Source organism: Neophocaena asiaeorientalis, unplaced genomic scaffold (genome assembly GCF_003031525.2).
Source record: "Neophocaena asiaeorientalis asiaeorientalis breed wild unplaced genomic scaffold, Neophocaena_asiaeorientalis_V1.1 scaffold18, whole genome shotgun sequence".
In the NCBI taxonomy this organism is placed as follows: Eukaryota; Metazoa; Chordata; class Mammalia; order Artiodactyla; family Phocoenidae; genus Neophocaena; species Neophocaena asiaeorientalis.
This window is the reverse complement of record NW_020172444.1, coordinates 2,188,254-2,204,713: the sequence shown is the minus strand read 5'-3', so window position 1 is coordinate 2,204,713 and position 16,460 is coordinate 2,188,254.

The window sequence follows — 16,460 nt, the reverse complement described above, 5'->3', positions numbered from 1 at the left end:
CAGGCAGGACCCTGTGGGGCTCCTGGGCATGGAAGACTTTCCATGCCCCCCATTTCTTGTTTGTAGGGAACAGACTCCAGCCTTCATGACCTTCCCTGAGTTCCAAATGGCAGATTCGAACTGTTGCTAATCAGAGAAGGGAGGGGATGCAGAGACAAGGGAGAAGCAGCCAAGATACAATAGTGCAACCTTGGGGAAGGGTCTGGTTCTGCTTCAAGGGATACACATAACAATATCTTTGAGCTCTTTACAGAACTAAAACCTCCAACAAATGCAAGGTGTTAGCATTCTTCATTCCAGAGAAGACCACCTGAAGCCAGAGTAAAGGAATCAGAGAAGCTCATCAAGAGATTACCTGAGACCAGATTAAAGGAGGGCAGGCCCTGCACACACCCTAATCTTATCAGCAACTCCACCCTTGAACCATTGCTATAAAACTCCTTACTAAATTCTCCCAGGTTAGAACATATAGTTTTTGAGGGGAATGAGCCCACTGTGTCCCCTTTTGTCTGGCAAAGCAATAAAGCTCCTCTTTTCTACTTCACCTAAAACTCTGTTTCTGAGATTTGATTTGGCACTGGTGCACAGAGGGCGAGTTTTTCGGCATCATTACCAGAAAAGATCTTCTACAACTAAAGGTATAAAGAAGGAACCACAACAAGATGGGTAGGAGGGGTGGAGTTGCAGTATATTCAAGACCCATACCCCTGGGTGGGTGACCCCTGGGTGACAGAATAATTACAACTGTCGAGGTTCTCCCCAGTTTGGGGGTCCTGTGCTGGAAGATGAGACCCAGAACACCTGGCTTTGAAGACCAGCAGGGCTTACTTTAAGGAGATCCAGAGGGCTATGGGAAGTAGAGACTCCACTCTTAGAGAGCACAAACAAAATCTCACACTCCCTGGGACCCACAGCAGAAGCAGCAATTTGAAAGGAGTCTGGGTCAGACCTACCTCCTGATCTTGGAGAGTCTCTTGGAGAGGCAGGAGGAAACTGGAACTCACCCTGGGGACGTCAATACTGGCAACAGCCATTTTTGGGAGCTCATTCTACAACATGGACACTGGTGATGGCAAACACCATTTTGGAATCCTCCCTCTAGCTTTTAGTCTCTGGACCCAGCCCTGCACTTACCCACCAGCCTATAGGCACCAATGCTGGGAATCCTCAGGCCAAGCAATTAACTGGGCTGGGACACAGCCTTACCCACCAGCAGACAGGCTGCCTTAGAGACCCACTGAGCCCACAGTAGCCCTTGGACATGGCTCAGTCCACCAGAGGGCACAGATCACAGCCTCACACACCAGTGTGCAAGCACTAGACCCAAGAACCCCAGGGGCCTGCAGTCAGAGACACTGGGAACCAGCTGCACCCACCATTGGGCAGGCACCAGACCCAGCCTCCTCTAGACACCTGCCCTACACACCAGCTAGCCTCCTCTAGCCTCAGGACCAGCTTCACACACTAGTAGGTGGACACCAACTCCAAGACAACTGCAGCCCCACAGCCTGCAGTGATGACCCATGTCATCCATCCACAGGCCAGAACCAGCCCTGGGACTCGCTGGGCAAGAGCACCACCCACCAGCAGGACAATACAAGCTTCAGAACACCCTGGACCCTGCAGCCAGCTATGTCAGAAACCAGCCCCACCCACCAACAGTATAATATCAGCTCTGGGTCTCCTGGGCCCTGTAGCCAGAGCTCAGGACACAGCTCTGCCCACCAGTGTGCTGGCATTAGCTCCAGTAAATGGCTTCACTCACTTGTGGGCTAGCATAAGACCTGATATCTCCTGGAACCTGACTCCACTCACCAGTGAGCCAGGACTAGCCCCAAGGCCCCCTGGGGTTCAGCAGCCAGCTGCCTCAAGACCTGACCCCATGAATCAGTGGCTGGCAGCCTCCAAACAAGGCAGGGCCTGGCAACCGAGAAGGCCAGGGGCCAGCCACACATACCAGACCACTCACAGTAGTCAGCCTGCCACAACAGAAGGACCCACACAGTACGCAGAGGGGGCACCCCTAGAGCATATAGCTTTTGTGGCCAGGAGGGAGTGTGATGCTGAGATGTATACACATCTCCTACAAAAGGCCACTTCTTCAAGGTTGGAAAACATAACCAACCTACCAAATAAATACATAGAAATAAAAAGAGCAAATTAGACAAAATGAGGTGACAGAGGATCATGCTCAAAACAAAGAAACAAGATAAAACTCCAGAAGAAGAACCAAATGAGGCAGAGATAGGCATTCTACCCAAGAAAGTGTTCAGGGGGATAATCATAAAGATGATCAAAGAACTCAGGAGAAGAATGTGTGTCAGACCAAGACGTTAGAAGTTTTTAACAAAAGTTTGGAAAGTATAAAAAACAACCAAACACAGATTAAGAATACAATAATGGAAATTAAAAAATACACTGGAAGGAATTAACAGTAGACTAAATGATACAAAGGAACAGATCAGCTAAGGGCAAGATAGTGGTAAGGGATTAAGAGGTACAAACAACTATGTATGTAGTAAATAAGCTATAAGGATATATTGTACAGCACAGGGAATATAACCAGCATTTTATAATGACTATAAATGGAGTATAAGCTATAAAAATTTTGAATCACTACGTTGTACACCTGAAACTAACACACTATTGTAAGACAACTATACCTCAATTAAAAAAAAAAAGACGAGAGAGAGAGAGAGAGCGAGAGAGAGCGAGAGATAATACCTCAAAAAAAAAAAAAAAAAAGAGAGAGAGAGAGAGAGAGAGAGAGAGAGAGAGAGAGAGAGAGAGAGGATTTAGATATGTTCATATGAATGGGCGGGGAGAGTAGTCAAGAAGAAGACAGTGTAAACAAAGGCTCAAATCTGTGTGGCCTCTAAGCACAAGTAACATTAAACTCTTCTGTTTGGCTGCAATATAAGCCAAATAAAAGAGAACACAGAGAAAGAAGATTGGAAAGAAGAGTCAAATTATGAACATTCCCATCAAAGATGAAGCATTTTAATATGATTTATTGCTATTTGAATGTAGTTGCTGTGATCCTTGCTTAAACCTTGGACTTTGTCCCCCATGCTTTGTCCTAATAACCTTTGAAGTTTCACTTTCTTCTGGGAAAGTGTTTGGCAATCAGTAAAAAGTAGAATGTTTCCTTGGGGTCTTTGGGGCAGTTAGGGATTCTTCCTCTTCCCACCTCTTCTCTATTTTCTTAGATCACTTATCTGCCTGATGAATCAAGGTGCCAAACTGTGTCCTTCACAGCTAGAGGCTTAAAATCTTACCTGCTATTGGGGCATTTTGAGACAGGTGAAAAGTAGTTATATCAGGGAAATAGTTTCAGTAAGGATCTGTTAACCAGGAGAAATTAGATCCAAACTAAGAAATTTATGACTAACTCTGTCTACTTTGAATCATTCTTTTGAAAATTTTAATCTGAATTTTTTTAGTCTCCTTTACTTTTCTCTTAAAGCTAAACTTTTTTTTGTATATTGAAAATATATTATTTATGTTTCAATTACTTATTAAAAATAATTTATTTACTTCAAATGTTTCTACTTTTAAAATAATGTTTATATTTTTGCTCCTGACCTTTTTTATTTCTTAATTAGAGCTATATTTGGATCCAACTTGAAATGTTTTCACTCTCCCTCATGGGTCCTCATTTCTTGTTTTTTTGTATCTCATTTGATTGTTTTTAAATCTTGTTAGCACTAAGCCTTTTTTCTTGCTTTGAATCCTTCCATAAACCCTTAATGTATTTAAATGTCTTACTATGGAACTTTACATTTCAGTTTCTCCCTCTCCCCACTTATTTTTACATGCATAACTTTACACCTTTCAACCCTATATGTTTTCCACTTCTATGATAATCTTTTTTCGCTATTCTCTTCTTCTCCTTTTACCTTCTAACAATCTACTGAAAAAAGTTTTTTGAGAATTCCCTGGCGATCCAGTGGTTAGGACTTCACACTTTCACTGTTGAGGGCCTGGATTCAATCCCTGGTCAGGGAACTAAGATCCCACAAGCCATGCAGGGCGGCCAAGAAAAAAAAAAAATTCATACAGGTCAAGAAGAAGTTCATATGTGGAATCTATAAAGTAATGCAAATGAACTTATTTACAAAACAGAAACAGAATCACAGACATAAAATACAAACTTATGGTTACCAAAGGGGAAAGGGGTGGGGAAGGATAAATTAGGAGTATGGGATTAACAGATATACACCACTGCATATAAAATAGATAAAAAACAAGGATTTACTGTATAGTATAGGGAACTATATTCAATATCTTATAATAACATATAATGGAAAAGAATCTAAGAAAGAATATATATATACAAATGAATCATTTTGCTGTACACCTGAAACTAACACAATATTATAAATACTATAGTGCAATAAAAAAAGTTTAAATGTAAGATCGAAACATGAATAAAAGCCAAACTATGCATAAATATGGTAAGAAGCTATCTCAGTTTTCCAGCACCACATCCCCACCTCTATCCTTCACCCTTCTGCCCATCTTGTAACACCACATTTAGCTGAGAGGGACAGTGTTCCAAAAAATCAACCTGGAAAAACATCAGGGCACTCATGAGTTAATTCTCCCAAATGTTATAAGCAACCACCCCCACCTGCCACACACACACACACACACACACACACACACTCATACAGCACCATTAATTTTCTTGGGTTACATTACATGATTACACCATCCTACCCTATCCTTACATGAGAAAACCATGTCCCTGATACATACTCTCTGATACAGATAGGCACTGCATACTTAGAAAATCATGGACAAATAATGCCATAAACTGGGAGAGAATGTAATGAGAATGGTCACATCAGAGAAAAGACCTTTGATTGCTTTGCTCAGATGATGAATCCAAGAGTGTTGCAGCTCCTAATAGATATCCAAGGAAGGAGGAAAAGGAGGTATTTCTCATCCAGATATCTTGCACTAATTTTAAACTAGCCTGGTTTTAGTATATTCTCTCTGTTCTTACCATTAGGATCAAGGAAAATCCCCTGTAAAATAAAATAAATAGATTAAATTTGATCAGATATGTCCCTTTTTATGAGATTCGTTTATCATCTCTGGTGCTACTGTATAATTCAGACCAGCCCAGAGGTTAAAACATGAGCAGAGATGACCAACTCAGTGAGCCTATTAAGACTTAACTTCTAAGGCCATTTTTGAGTACCTGAGACAGTACAGAAAGTTATTCTGGGGAGGATTCATTCCTTAAAGGTGATATATAATAAGTTTAGATGGATGTCATTTTGATGTTTTTGATTTTATGTCCTTTTGACTTACTGGATCTCCTATTTAGTCTCTTTTCCCTGGTTGGGAGACTTTAGTGGAGTTTCTCTAGATTATTACACTTTTGCCTCAACTTCAAAATATGATATCTCCCTTTCAATTTTCTGGCTGAGAATTTGATTAACTTGCCACCATCACTCACTATTCTATTCTTATTCCTCTTTGGGTTTCTTTACCAGTAAGTCTCACTCTGGCAGCGGAGAAGAAACTGGCCCCCAAAGAATTTACATAACACAGAAAACCTGGATAGAAATGTCCTAATTTAGTTCAGAAATGCCACTATGTAGGGACAAGCCCTTGTTACAACTGGAAAGCCATTTAGTGGGACCTAAATGGCAGCTCTAGAGATCTGGTAGACCTAAAAGGTTTTGACCCACAATGGCAAAGACTTCTCTCCTGGAATATAGCACAATGCATACTTAAAAGTAAGGCGACTTATATTCTGAGATACTGGAGGAGATTTATTACTTTTTTTTTAACCATTGCCAAGTCTCGAAGGAAACTCATTTTGAATAGCTTTAGGACAATTGAGAGGGATTTCACATAGCTCCCTAGGCCTCAAAACTTAAGACCAAATGACTGGAAGTAGTATCAGGAATTTACATAGACCAGACCTTAAGTTTTATAAAAGATAAAATAAGGCATCTTTTTCCCAAAATGTCTATGATATGAGTTCAAAGATTAATTATTTTTTTTTTCAACATCTTTATTGAGGTATAATTGCTTTACAATAGTGTGTCAGCTTCTGCTTTATAACAAAGTGAATCAGCTATACATATACATATGCTCCCATGTGTCTTCCCACTTGCGTCTCCCTCCCTCCCACTCTCCCCATCCCACCCCTCCAGGCTGTCCCAAAGCCCCGAGCTAATTTCCCTGTGCCTTGCGGCTGCTTCCCCCTAGCTATCTACCTTACTACGTTTGTTAGTGTGTATATGTCCATGACTCTCTCTCGCCCTGTCAAAACTCACCCTTCCCCCTCCCCATATCCTCAAGTCCGTTCTCCAGTAGGTCTGCGCCTCTATTCCTGTCTTATCCCTAGGTTCTTCATGACATTTTTTTCCTTAAATTCCATATATATGTGTTAGCATATGGTATTTGTCTTTTTCTTTCTGACTTACTTCACTCTGTATGACAGACTCTAGGTCTATCCATCTCATTACAAATAACTCAATTTCATTTCTTTTTAAGGCTGAGTAATATTCCATTGTGTATATGTGCCACATCTTCTTTATCCATTCGTCTGATGATGGGCGCTTAGGTTCTTTCCATCTCCGGGCTATTGTAAATAGAGCTGCAATGAACATTTTGGTACATGACTCTTTTTGAATTTTGGTTTTCTCAGGGTATATGCCCAGTAGTGGGATTGCTGGGTCATATGGTAATTCTATTTGTAGTTTTTTAAGGAACCTCCATACTGTTCTCCATAGTGGCTGAACCAATTCACATTCCCACCAGCAGTGCAAGAGTGTCCCCTTTTCTCCACACCCTCTCCAGCATTTATTGTTTCTAGATTTTTTGATGATGGCCATTCTGACTGGTGTGAGATGATATCTCATTGTAGTTTTGATTTGCATTTCTCTAATGATTAATGATGTTGAGCATTCTTTCATGTGTTTGTTGGCATTCTGTATATCTTCTTTGGAGAAATGTCTGTTTAGGTCTTCTGCCCATTTTTGGATGGGGTTGTTTGTTTTTTTGTTATTGAGCTGCATGAGCTGCTTGTAAATTTTGGAGATTAATCCTTTGTCAGTTGCTTCATTTGCAAATGTTTTCTCCCATTCTGAGGGTTGTCTTTTGGTCTTGATTATGGTTTCCTTTGCTGTGCAAAAGCTTTGAAGTTTCATTAGGTCCCATTTGTTTATTTTTGTTTTTATTTCCATTACTCTAGGAGGTGGGTCATCAAAGATTAATTTAAAAGGTAGCTTTTAGGAAAGAGAAATAGAGGAAGCAAGGAAGGAAGGAAGGAAAGAAGGAAGGAAGGGAGGGAGGAAGGAAAGGGAAAGGAAGGAAGGAAAGGAAGGGCAGACTAAAATTTTTCTGAGTATATTTTAATATAGAAGGTTTTTAATTTCTTCTTTACATTTTTTCCTCACTTTAATTTTCTCCATTATGGTTTCCATAAGAAGCATATGAAATTACCAGGTACTAATATGGTACTCAATACATACTTTTACTTTGCTTTTATTTTGTTATTTTTATATCTGTTTTATCCCCCCATTTTAATTCCACTTATTTTCACACTTCTTTGCCCTAATTTCCTTCTAATCCCCATTCCCCTCTTTCAGAAAGTACACATTTTCATCCTTGCTTGTGATAGAAATAAGATGAGCACCTCTCACTAAATGATGTTATCAAAAAAACCAAATGGGGCTTCCCTGGTGGCGCAGTGGTTGAGAGTCCGCCTGCTGATGCAGGGGACGTGGGTTCGGGCCCTGGTCCGGGAAGATTCCACGAGCCGCTGAGCGGCTGGGCCCGTGAGCCATGGCCGCTGAGCCTGTGGTCTGGAGCCTGTGCTCCGCAACGGGAGAGGCCACAACAGCGAGAGGCCTGTGTACTGCAAAAAAAAATTTTTTTAAAAAAAAAAAAAAAAAAAAAAAAAAAAAAAAAAAAAAAATAGTTTGTAACATCCATTTCATATGTAATGCACCCTGAAATTCTCTCCTTAGCACATGGAGAACGGGAAGTGGTTTGACCTCACTGTCACTGACGAATGGGATACCAGTGTCGGGCTTTACCAAGATTTACCAACTTCTGATTATTTTTTCTGCCCTGAATACGCCCCAGTGTGTCTCACAGGCACTGCTGCCCTGCTGTGAAGACTCATTCAGTTCCATTCCCCACGTCTCTCTGAAGATCACTCTGAAGCCCAATATGGGCTTGTGCCAGGCAGGAGATTATTTCACGAAAATCAGCCAAGATTTCTTTCATTTCCTTTCATCACTTGACTCCCTGTTAAGCCTCTAGTGGGGAATTTTTGACGTTACCATCCGGTAGCTATAGTTCAAGGAGGACAGTTGCACTCTGTAATTGGAGGCTTCATCTCAGCTTTAGATTGGAAATTTAGCACAAAGAGTGTCTGAAAGTCAGAAGCAGAAAACTGGGAAACGAGGAACCTCTGTCATTTACATACTCTCTCTCAATATATGACAGTGCCTGGAGATGTCATCTACAGGCACTCTTAATTAAAAAATTAGATGGTAGATATACAGAAGTATGAAGGCTTTCCTCCAAGCTTGTTTACATTATTCAACCTTTTCATATGTCCACCAAAGAAAAACATTTTTTAAAAATTAAACAAAAGAGGAGGGCAGTAAAAGCCCAGACATTGGAGAGTTCTGTTTTGCTTAAGTTAATATCATATTAAAACTATATGAACAGTTTCATATAAAGTTTGAAACCTGATGGGACAATGATGATTTCATCTCACTATATTAAAGTCAGTATATATAAATTTAGAACACATTAATTTTCAATTTGTGATAATTTGTATATTGCTACGATTATTTTCCTTTCATTGTTGAAAACAAATTGGACTCCAAGGAAAATATATAAGAAAAATGTATAACCAATTTATAAAACAAACCACTTTCAATAATTTTTTAGATATACTTTCAAACAAGTATGTTAATTCCAAATCCTTTAAGATATATTGATTAAAGTGGAACCCCTAACCAGCAAACTTTTTCCTAGTATGGTTTACATCAATTGTACTAGGGAATTAACAGAGTATTTCTAATAAAATACCCTCCAATTGAATTGAATAAAATTCACTGATTTATACTATTTTTTCCATCCAATTAGGCTTCTCAGGTTTACTTGAAATTCATGGGGCTTTGTAACACTGTTACTTGATGTCTTCCAAAAATTTTGGAAAATTACTATTTCTGCAAATATTTCTTCTGCCTTTTGGCTACTTTATTCTTCAATTCCAAGTAAATATATATTAAACCTTCTCACTGTATACTCCGGGTCTCTTTATTTTTCACTTTTTATATTTTGCTTCTTCCACTTCCTTCTGGATGGATTCTTTTGACCTATTTTCTGATTCATGAATTCTTTCTTTATCTGTATCTGATCTGTCCTTAAATCCATCTCCTGAGTAATTAACTTTGGTTACTGTATTTTTCAGTTTTAGAGTTTCTAGTCAGTTTTTTTTTTTTTTTGCGGTACGCGGGCCTCTCACTGTTGTGGCCTCTCCCGTTGCAGAGCACAGTCTCCGGATGTGCAGGCTCAGCGGCCATGGCTCACGGGCCTAGCCGCTCCACGGCATGTGGAATCTTCCCGGACCGGGGGATGAACCCGTGTCCCCTGGATCGGCAGGCAGAATCTCAACCACTGTGCCACCAGGAAAGCCCTCTAGTCAGTTCTTTTCTTTAAATTCATAATATGTTAGTTTCCATATCCTTGATAATATTTTTAAGTTCAACTTTAATTTCTATGGGTATAGTGAACATAATATTTTTCCCCAATCTTAGCATAATATTTCCACTCTGACATACCTATGGGCTGTTTGTAGTGGTTCCCTTTCATGTTGACTTCTCTCCCTGTGCCTCCTATCTTTGTTGCCAGACATAGCATTTGAAAACTTCAGCTGAAATAATTTGAGGCTCAAGATGATATTATTATTTTCCAGGGAGAATTTTCATTTACTTTACAGGTGCCTGGAAGTCCTAGTTTTACAGGTTCACCTTCATCCAATTTTTCTGTGGCACCTAAGTGACTTGACATGGGCTGCAATCTGTTCTAAGACTGTTTTACTTCTGACTCAATCTTCTTCCTAGATTTGGTTCTCAAATTTAAGACAGGGAAGTTCATCCAGGGACCTTGCCTTTGGCAAACCCTTGACTCCAACTTTTATCCCTGAAGTCCTGAAACTCTGTCAAAGACCTTCTCAGCAGCTCCTCTGGATTAGCAAATGCTCCTGGACCAAAGATGTGCCAAACTCCAGGCTCATCTCTCTGAATTCTTTCTTCTCTTACATGTTACTCTAGTTATTCCTCAGTATCTTAATTAATTGATGTTTAGAAAGTTTTTTAAAATCCATCTATATTTTTAAATTATAATCAGCAAGAGGGTTGGTTTATATTACTCAGTGTGACATCACCATGAACTGAAGTGCTTTTCTAATTACTCTTAACCAGGGAGTTTTTAGAACACACCAAATGACTGTACTGATATACATATGTACCCATGTTGTTGTTTTCATTGGAAACGAAGGCAACATAGATCTAATTGGAAATTTTTCCATCAATCCCAAATCTGTCCCATCTATCCTCACAGGTAAATGACCAAACAGCTCTGTGAAAAGATTTCCCTATATTCCAAGAAAAAGGATTTATAGAATATTCTATCTTCAAGAGAAAGAAGGAATAAAAATAAAGTAAAATTACCAGTTTGTACATTAGAAACCACATGGAGAATTTTAAGAAGGAAACCTTGTGAAAATTGAGAACCAGAGCAATGTCCTAACAACACCTATATATCAAGACCTATATAACAAGACCTATATATCAAGATATATTGAAAAGTTTGTGGATATGAAAAAATTGCTATGATCAAGACCAGATGATTCTCATGATTATTAGCAATATAAATTTATGTCTTTAGTATATGTGTATATACAGGATAAAGTGAGAGATGGGTGAGTGGAATAATAAGGAACTGACACATGGTGGTCTAGCCCACAATTTGGCACAACTAGGAAAGGCAACCAATTGTTCAGGGCAAGCAAAGAGAAAACAGGAGAGAGATTAATCTCCAAGCTACTGACTTCACCCAGAAGAACTGAAATGCTTAAATTCTAAATATTAGGAAAATGGACAGAGTTTCCTCCATAAGGAAGGGACAAATAAGTACCAGTATAAGTCCTAGGAAAATTAGATTAGGGAGATCTGAGAGCACCTACAAAGTTTAGAAAATAAATAAATCCACCTATTTTTCAAATAACAGCTCTGTGCAGGTCACTGTATTCAGCAGTGAAACGCTGGTTACAGATACTTTTAAAAAGCCAGTCATTGATAAAATATTTACTGATAGTCTACTATGTACCTAGAAGTTGACATATAATAGTGAACCAAATAGGTTAACATCCCTCCCTCCTAGAACTTACCTTCTTGCAGGGGGACATAGGGAAAGTGAAATTATTGTTAACAAATGGATATATTGTGAGCGTGTTTGAAGCAAAGTAAAGTAAGAGGGAGCTGGAAGTAGACCTGTCTTGTGGAAGAAGTGACATTTAGACATGGGAGCAAGGACCCCCAAGAGGAAGGTAGTTAGTCAGGCAAGTATCTGGGAGTCTTCTGAGCAGAGGCAACTGTCCCCTAGCTCAAAGGTTCTAATATGGTAACCTGCCTGACATGTCGGAAAAATGGGACAGGAATGAGTGTGGCTGGAATGGAGTATACAAAGAGGAAGGTGGCAGGACTTAAGATGATAAAGGTTATAGACACCTAAACATATAAAGCCTTGTAGTCTCTGAACCTGAATGAAATGGAGCACCACTGTGAGATTTTAAGCAGAAGAGTGACATCATCTCATATTTTAACATGATTACTCTAACTGGTAGATGAAGATAGATTGGTAGGGGCAAAGGTAGAAGCAGGGACACCTGTTAGGAATCCAGGTGAGAGATGGTAGTAAAATGGAAGTAGCTGGGGTAGTTACTAGAAGTGTAATTCTGTAATCCACATTTATTTTCTGTCTCTAGGTAGGAATACAGGTATCCCCAGCCAGACATATTGCTCCCTACCTAAACATAAGTATCCATTGAAGCTCCCCAAATTAAGGTAGTTTGATATAATCTATGTCATGTCCAGATTCTGAAATTGAGATTTTTAACAAAAAAACATTGCTTGACAATAATGACCACCACACATTATGAATAAATTTTCATTTACTGAATAGTTAAATTTCTTGGCAATTACAGACCTGCATTATAAATACAAGTTTTAGTTTTGATCAATAGCTTTTCATACAGATTAGGTGGTAGATGCCTTGGAACTGGGGGTGCAGAGAATAGTGCTTAAAATGTGACGAACTAACCCACTGTGCTCCTTTTCACTCATTTACTGTCACTTTTTGTCTTCCCATGTGTTGCATGATCCTTATAAGCTTCATCTGCTGCCATGTGTACTCCAATTTTATTTCCATTCGTGTTATTCTCTTTGACAATACTATGAAAGTTTTATCCTTATGTAGTTCAATACACTATTCCTCAAAAATTAGGCTCCCTGTGATTTTCTGGGCCTATCGTAAAGAGAGAAGAGCCAGGCTGAGGAGAGAGGCAGAATCTCTTTTGTCACGTGCTGTGTTATCTTGTGTGGTTTTCGTGAGCTCCCAGTCTTTCATTCCATGACACGAGGGTTAACAATACTACCTCATAAGGCTTTTGTGAAAATTATACAATCTGAGACATTATTTTAAGTATTAAATAGTGTGATGAATAGAAATAGTTAATCAAAGTACTTGGAACATATAAGTCCTCAACTGGTAATCATTGTTGATATTTTATTATTATTATTAATATCTCTGTTTTCCTCATCCCACTGAAAGGAAAGCTCATCAAGGATAGAGATTTTTGTCTGTTTTATTCTCTGATACAATCCTGGTGCCTAGAATAATGACTGGCAAGTAGCAGGTACTCAATAAATAGTTATTGAATAAATGAAGACTTAATGGATGAAACATTTTTGTTTATTTCAGTTGCATTTACACAATGTATGTTACAAATTTTACCATCACTTTGCCATAACTGAGCATTACAACATTTTTTTCTAATACATAAAAGCTATAAATTCATAACTTATTATTTAACTTTTCGATTACTAGTAAGACTAAACATTTATTTTTTAAAAAACTTTCTTCTAAATGTCCATCGACAGACGAATGGATAAAGAGATGTATAGATTGGGATTGACATGTATACACTAATATGTATGAAATAGATAACTAATAAGAACCTGCTGGATAGCACAGGGAAATTCACTTCGTTGTACAGTAGAAACTAACACAACCTTGTAAAACATCTATACCCCAAATAAAAAATTAAAAAAAGAATTTTTGAGGGGTTAACATAAGTATAAAGGTGAGGTCATGAATAATTTGAAATATGATTACATTCCAAATGGGAGAAATATATTCACATAAAATAATTATAAAACATTTCTCATCTTCTCTTCAGATAAGTTAAATTCTTTGGCACTCTTTCTTCTCAATTTCAGGTGATGATCTAGTCTCATATCTTATGGAGAATATGGATGAAATCCATGTTTTTTCTGTCACGTCTCCTACCCTCCTGTATTTACACCCACACTTCCTACCTTGTTATCTGCTGTTAAAGTGGGTGAAGCGTCTCTAGTCTTATCAAAGGTCAACACATTCATTTGTGGTTTAGAGTCCCATTTCTTCTCCTCAACAAGGTCTTCTCCCCTAAAATTATCCCTATTGGTTTCTTTCTCTCCATTAGATCATTATCACCAACACATTAAAATAGGCACGGGGTAATATGTTAAATATAATTAATGAACCTTTAGAATGTGCCTTTCTTAGTGCATGACTCTCCTCCTAGTTGGTCTTAGGAATCCTTCAACCTGAAGGATAAAATGAAGAGTTAAACTCCTTTACCTCCCATTTTTGTACACTGAGAGACAACATAGAGAATTAAAATTTAAGTAAAGAACATCAAGGCAGAAAGAGATGGGGTGTGTACTAAAGCTTGCCTCTTTTTGCCTCCAGAGAGGGGGAGGACATCACATGTTATTGTCTGAATAATCCTCTCCCTGGTTTTGGTTGCAGTGTAGAATTCAGTTGCATTGGATTAATGAAAGTATCACCAATGACATTGGGTGCTCTACATTTATGACTCTGGAAAAAGAGTAAATCTCTCACTGACTGGATCTGTGAACCAAATAAAAGCATAATTTTATGGATTTGGGGGTACAGTGTGGTCAGGCAGAGGATGGCCTTGATGTTTAAATATCTGGATGTGCCCTCATCATGTGGGTGCATGGATGCTATGCTGATTCCCTGGGACTTGCCTTGTCTGATGAAATGACTTTGGAGCACTGACTGGTCCCTAGCACTGGACCGGAAGGTAGGACACAAGAAATGGCAAGGACTCAGGATGACAGTGGATGCTGAGAGAGCCAGGGAGAATCCTTGAGCTTTGACTAAGACAGAGAACCCATGAGAGTGAGCAGATCATCAAGTAGAGCAGCCATGGACTTCAACAATAAATACCTGGAATAAAAGACATCAACTAGGAGAGAATACAGTACCACACGGGATCTGAGTCTTTCCCTTCACCACAGGGATGCAACACCCTCCTCTCAAATACAAGAGAGAGAAGCTGTATTAGAGAGAAGCTGGGGGAGGCAACTTGATCACTTCTTCCTTAGAAATAGTTTATTTTATTTATTTTTTTATACAGAAGGTTCTTATTAGTTATTTATTGTATACATATTAGTGTATACATGTCAATCCCAATCTCCCAATTCATCCAACCACCACCCCCAACCCCCTGCTTTCCCCTCTTGGTGTCCATACATTTGTTTTCTCCACCTGTGTCTCTATTTCTGCCATGCACACTGGTTCATCTGAACAATTTTTCTAGATTCCACAAATATGCATTAATATACAATATTTGTTTTTCTCTGTCTGACCTACTTCACTCTGTATGACAGTCTGTAGGTCCATCCATGTGTCTACAAATGACCCAATTTCATTCCTTTTTATGGCAGAGTAATATTCCATTGTATATATGTACCATATCTTCAATAACCATTTGTCTGTCGATGGGCATTTAGGTTGCTTCCATGACCTGGCTATTGTAAATAGTGCTGCAATGAATATTGGAGTGCATGTGTCTTTTTGAATTATGGTTTTCTCTGGGTATATGCCCAGTAATGGGATTGCTGGGTCATATGGTAATTCTATTTTTAGTTTTTTATTTTCACAATATTGATTCGTTCAGTCCAAGAACATGGTATATTTCTACATCTGTTTGTGTCATCTTTGATGTCTTCCAACAGTGTGTTATTGTATTCGTCATTTCTAATTTTATTGATCTGAGTCCTCTCCCTCTTTTTCTTGATGAGTCTGGCTACAGGTTTATCAATTTTCTTTCGCTTCTTAAAGAACCAGCTTTTAGTTTTATTTTTCTTTGCTATTGTTTTCTTTGTTTCTATTTCATTTATTTCTTCTCTGATATTTATGATTTCCTTCCTTCTACTAACCTTCGGTTTTGTTTGTTTTTCTTTCTCTAGTTCCTTTAGCTGTAGGGTCAGTTTGTTTATTTCAGATTTTTCTTGTTGCTTGTGGTAAGATTGTATTGCTATAAAGTTCCCTCTTAGAACTGCTTTTGCTACATCCCATAGGTTTTGGATCTTCGTGTGTTCGTTGTCATTTGTCTCAAGGTATTTTTTGATTCCCTCTTTGATTTCTTCAGTGATCTCTTGCTTATTTAGTAACATATTGTTTAGCCTTCATGTGTTTGTGTTTTTTACATTTTTTTCCCTGTAATTGGTTTCTAATCTCATAGCGTTGTGGTCGGAAAAGATGCTTGATATGATTTCAATTTTCTTAAATTTATCAAGGCTTGATTTGTGACCCAGGAGGTGATCTATCCTGAAGAATGTTCCATGTGCACTTGAGAAGAAAGTGTAATCTGCTGTTTTCAGATAGAATGTCCTATAAATATCAATTAAATCTATCTGGTCTATTGTGTCATTTAAAGCTTGTGTTTCCTTATAAACTTTCTGTCTGGATGATCTGTCCATTGGTGTAAATGAGGTGTTAAAGTCCCCTACTATTCTTGTGTTACTGTCTATTTCTCCTTTCATGGTTGTTAGTATTTGCCTTATGTATTGAGGTGCTTCTATGTTGGGTGCATATATATTTATAACTTTTATATATTCTTCTTGGATTAATCCCTTGATCATTATGTAGTGTCTTTCCTTGTCTCTTGTAACATTCTTTATTTTAAAGTCCATTTTATCTCATATGAGTATTGCTACTCCAGCTTTCTTTTGATTTCCATTTGCATGAAATATCCTTTTCCATCCCCTCACTTTCAGTATGTATGTGACCCTAGGTCTGAAGTGTGTCTCTTGTAGATAGCATATATATGAGTC